This window comes from Hakea prostrata, chromosome 3, assembly GCF_041222555.1.
Source record: "Hakea prostrata isolate BN-2017 chromosome 3, UWA_Hpros_2, whole genome shotgun sequence".
NCBI classification, from domain to species: domain Eukaryota; kingdom Viridiplantae; phylum Streptophyta; class Magnoliopsida; order Proteales; family Proteaceae; genus Hakea; species Hakea prostrata.
Window position 1 is genome coordinate 53070229 of NC_142602.1, and position 6000 is coordinate 53076228.

Genomic DNA, 6000 nt, shown 5'->3' on the forward strand with positions numbered 1-6000 from the left:
AAACCTGGCCGTGGGGCCTATTTCAAACCGTACAATGATTTTCTCAGTTTGCATACGTGATTAGGATATTGGGAATTGACATAACCAATGGGCTCAACCATATAGGATGTCTCCCAAGGGGTAAGGGATTAAAGTCTAATGTGCCATTAGCCCATTACGAAGTAAGGCATTAAATTCAATATCCATGGCACATTGCTCTCATGGTGCTTAACAGCATGAGAATAATAGCTTGGCTCAGTTTCAAGAGAGGAAATAAGAGCCGTAGGTAAGAGATACTTGGTAGTACAAAGACTATAAGGAACACGAGGTACACGAGTACCATCCATACTTCTGGTGATCATATGACGTGATCGACCTAAATGAGAAGATCCATGAGATGCAGCCTCTGAATCATGTAAAGAAGCAGAAACATTTTTTTGTATTGAAGCAGGCCCATTTTATTTATAAAACCAGTCCCAGGTGACACAGACGCTGGCCCATCTTTTGACACAATAGCACTACAAGGATTAGCATCCGGAATGTGGGAAACTTGCTCAGGAATAGACATTGAAGCAGAAATAGCCTCACACATACCCTCAACAGTAGAAATAAAAGATGGATGAACAGGTGACGAAGGTGAGAATGTGATAGGAGCAAACAAAGGAGGTAAAGCAGGCCAAAAATCAGAACAAGACACAGGAACTAGAAGAGGGTAAACCAGGAAACTGATACTCGTCAAATGTTACATTTCTAGAAACAATAACTTTTCTAGTGGCAGGATTATAACACTAAAAACCCTTATGATTAGGGCTGTATCCAAGGACAAACATGTACCAGTTCCAAAACTAAATTTGTGAGTGTTAAATGGCTGAAGCAATGGATAATAAACACACCCAAAAACTCTAAACAGAGAGTAATCAGGTAAGTATGAAATAGACATTCAAAAGGAGATTTGGAAGACCAAACAACAGTAGGCAAACGATTGATAACATAAACAGCAGTCATGAAGGCATTAGTCCAAAATTCAAAAGGTAAGTGATTATGAGCAAGTGATGCAAGACCCATATCAACAATGTGCCTATGTTTCCTTTCTGCAATCCCATTTTTAGCAGAGGTGTGTGGGCAAGACAATTGGTGATGAATGCCAGAAGAGGACAAGAACAAGAAAAACTCCCATACTCAGCTCCTCAGTCAGATTGAAACGCTTTATAGTAGTGCTAAACTGATTTTCAACTAAACATTAAACAACTGAAAAGCAGTGAGTGCATCAGACTTTCTTCCGAAACTATAAATCCAAGTATATCTAGTAAGTCATCAATGAAGAGCACATAATATTGATGTCCAGTAACAGATAAAACTGGTGAAGGACCCCACAAGTCTGAATGAATCAATTGTAAAGGTGCAGTTGTAGAAAAATAGAAGAACCAAAAGGCTGTTGGTGAGCCTTACCAAGTTGGAAAGAATTACAAATAGTCCCATTAACAGACTTACCAAAAGCAAAAGCTATAGAAAGCTTAGCTTGTTGCAAAATTCTACTAACTACATAATCAGATGCATGACTAAACCAAGCATGCCATACAGAGGGTGATGCACAAACAACAAAGAGAGCAGTGAAAGAGCCATCAGTAGAAGTGAAATCCAACCGATAAAGACCACCTTCAACAGGTCTTGTGAGAAGGATATTCCTCAAAAATTGATCCTTAACGTAAAACCAATCAACATGAAATTCAAAGAAAACATAATTATCTTTAGCTAACTAACGAACAAATAAAAGATTGAATTGTAATGAAGGAACATGCAACATCTTATCAAGAAGAAAAAAGTACCAACACTGTTAACAATAGAAGAACTAGAGTTAATAATCTTCAAACCTATTCTATTACCAATGCGAACAGAAGAAGAACCATCATGTCCTGCAACAGTTTGAATTGAAGCAACATAAGTCATGTAGTGTGTAGCCCCAGTGTCTGGAAACCAACTATGAGGTGGAGGAGCAATAGAGACAGCATAATGTGCCTGACGTACCAAAGGAGGATTCGGGGCCCTATGAGAGCAATTCTGAGCAAAATGAGCACTGCGACCACAAATTTGATAAACATACCTAGAATTTCTCTCAAAGCAAACAACATAGCCACAATTATTATGATTATTTCCAGTACCTCTAAAACCACCATATCTGCCTCTAAAACCTCCAAATCTCCCACCTCGAAAAGAATTTGGACCACGAGCAGAGGATGGAGAAATTGAGCCACTGAAAGATGGTCATGAAAAATTAGAACAAGAAGAAGATGCAACAAAACAAGATTCTTGAACACGAACATTAGCCATCACATTGGTTAATTCTTGTAGGACTGTAGAATTTCTGAGTTCCTTTCTAAGCAAAAGACCACGAAGATCTCTCATATGAACAGGGGATTCTCGAGTAGTAATGGAAGTGACGAAGGAGGAATACTTAGAACCAAGACCACCGAGAGTAGGAGAGTGGAACAGTGGTGGTGTGAGTGTAAAAGCTGAAAGTGAAGAGGAGGTTCTTATAAGATCAAATGTTTACTAGCAAACTTGTTTGTCCCTATGAGGTTCCCCTGTTTCGTCTTCTTCTTCTTCGTTCTCCCCTGTTTCTTCCCTTTCTCTCCTCTCTGGTGCTTGTTTGTTCTGTTTGCTTTGGGTGAAACAGCCGCTATGAGCTAAGCTCTGGCTGGGGAATGTCAGCTATGGTGATGCCACATCTATAAGGATAAACAAATGTCGCAGCATTGAGATGGATGGATTGAGCTTATACGAGTCTTTGCTGGGGTAGTTTATGACCCCTCTCAACTACATTGACTACTAACAGACCCTCATCAATCCTCTTGCTTTATAAAAAAAAACTTCTTGAACCCAACGATGCATTTCATTTATTATCACTTCTTAACATATCTGGATGATTGTCGTTCTGACGGAGCTTTAGGTGGCATTTGGTTCCGCAATTCCCTGGAATCCGCTTCTGTGGGAGTCATGAGTCTGTAGGAATTAGGTTATGTAGAATCATATTCGTAAAAAAAAACTGTTTGGTTACCCTAATTTTGGAAAGTGAATCTGTCTAAAAAACCATTTGGTTCCTGGATTCTGAAAGTGAATCTGTCTGAAAAACTGTTTGGTTACCCTAATTCTGAAAGTGAATCTATTTGAAAAACTATTTGGTTACCCTGATTCTGAAAGTGAATCTGCTTTGTTATTTGATTTGATTAATGACTGAGCATAACAATTATTTACAAAATTCAATAAATCAACCATGAAGAAGAGGAAGGAAGGCCAGTAGCCTAACACATAGTCACTCCCAAATTGCATCCACCAGTTCCCTTCTTTTGGGTCCTGCATTGCCATAGGAGATAAATGAACTTACAGATTCAAGGCAAACAATTATAGCAACTGCATACCATCCATGTATACCATGCAGCTCATCTTGACAAGAATTCAAAATGGGGAACCAAATGCCTCCTTCTAGAATCAATCGGTCCCAAAAATCCATAGGATCAACAGTGGCTGAACCCAACCTGGATAGCCAAATAACCAACTTTATAGGCATAAGTGAGGTTGTACATTATTTGTGTCTAGTGCCAAGTATGACCTCAGATGAGGCCTATTAGAGGGCTAGTATACATATCATTGGCACCATGTAGCTGAGACTTCCTTGATTTCACTGGGGCTATTCTCTTCCTTCTTACCTTCACTTTCAATTCTCATTTATCACCATTTATTCTTTCTATCCTTCCTCATGTTTTCTATCTAAGGTAGTGTACACCGCATAATATATAGGTGGGGCAAAGGGGATCAAACATAGCAGGACATGTGGGGAATAAGTGATCAAGAGGACATAAGGACAGATGGCAAGGTCTCAATCAAGGGGGGGGGTGTTGGTAGCCACATTTACATTGGGATTTTTGGCAGGAGAAATGTTGTAGAAAAATAAAGAGAAACTCTCAATTATTTTTAGCTATATTTATGATGAAACTCTCAATTATTTTTCATACTGAGACTGGGAATGTCAAGCAATAGGATCTCTTCGTTTTTGTTGGAAACAAATGATTTTATATGCATTGTTGGTAAGGACCATTCACATGTACCACATGTTAGAATTGATCGCTTATTAAATTTTATTTCTGCTACCATCTGAAGATAGTGACTCTTTCAGATTAGTCTATCTTGTAGTGATTTTCGTTTTATGTTGTTTTTCCAATCACAGAAATCAAATTATCAGTAAATGCAGGAAGAATCAAACTCTTTATAATGGATCTCTATTTATCCAAAAATCAGAAACACAAAAGAAAAGAAAAAGTTTGTTGTTGGGTTTAAGATTTTAAGTCTGCACTTTTAACGGTTAAGTCATTGAGAGAAAATCTTACTGTAACCAAGATGGAGATCAAGAGCAGAAGCATATGTTTCAGGTTGAGACTAAAGAATCATACAAGGGAACGGGAGATTGGAAGATAGAATTCTAGTTTTACTTGCCGCTTCTTATGTCCTGGAACCAATGAAGAACAGAAGGAGAACCACAAAGGGGGTCTAAAATGAAAGCCTGCTTACAGTACAAATTCTGTTGATATACATGGAGAAACCAAACTGAGATTTGAACAGAACTACATTTAAATTTTTTTTTTGGGGGGGGGGGGTAGAAACTACATTGAAATTTTGAGAACCCAAAAGGAAAAAAGACTGGAAAAAACTTTTAAGCGAATTTTTTCAGAGATATACAAGGAAATCTCAATCATACAGAATTATTTAATATCCCTCAAAAGTCTTAACAGGAAAATAGAATACCCTGAATTTCATGTCTCCGAATCTGCCACAAGGAGCTTCCTGATTGTTAATGGGATCCGCAGTACTCTTCCACCTCGAATCGCTTCTCAAAGCTCATAGTACTTCACAAACTATTCTCTTGCCTCTGTTTTTCTATCAAGAAGACTGAAAATCAAACCTCGGCAGAAGTAAGGCCTGAAATCTTTTGGGTCTTCCATTGCCAATTGTTGGCAAATCTTCAGAGCCTCATCAGCATTCTTCTGAAGAAACTGAATCTGAGCCATAATTAACCTTACATCGCGTGATTTCTCACTCTTCTGCTCCTCCACAGCATGGGTCAATGCTTCTTCCAATCGTTTCAGCGCAGCTTCCCCTTCTCCACAGTTGTCAATGAGCAAAGCTTAAAGCAGCCATCACCTGCAGGTACTGCATCAGAGACAAATAAATAAATCAATTAAAGGTTGAACATTGCAAAGAGCAGCACTCTTCAAAAGAAAGGACTAGGTAGGACAGAATCATAGCAACAATCTTATTAAAAAACTATTTCCCAGTTTCAAGAAACAATTCCCTCACTATCAATTTCATTTAACAAAATTACCACAAAATAAATAATCGAAGCATTCATAAAAAGAAGGTAAACAAAAGATAACCAGACAACAATTGGGATGAAAGCTAACACTCTGTTTCAGCAAGCACTATACTTTGGATTTCAGACCGATGTGGACAGCGATTAACTACTGACTAATGCACAATCTTCGTAAAGGAAAAGAGATATAATGGGAAAAGATTTGAAGAAGTATCAAACAAATCAAATGAAATAAGTTAAACATACAACAAAGATGAATTTGTATTGCATAGTGCAGCAACCTCTTGTGGGAAAGGGAGAGTTGTGTGTCGTAAGTAAGGTTCTCTTACTGGTGCAAGCACATGAATCAAAAGGCTCTCCTTTCCCAAGGTAACTGAACAATCCTCCACAAATACCTGAAAGAGTAGAAAAAGAACCACTGTGAAGGCATGGTAAACTTTTATCCTTTTGCCAATGATCTTCCAGAAATGACCGAGTCTAATGCAGCTGTTCTAGGGAATGTCTTGAGATCTCCAGTTGGTGAAAATGAGTACAAAAAACCATCCACAAAACCAATAGAAATCCAACCTGTTACATACCAGAGAGAGAGGCAATGAGTATCCCCAATTGAAGTACCTGTATATACTAAGATTCATCCAACCTGTTTCTCACTTGCTGAA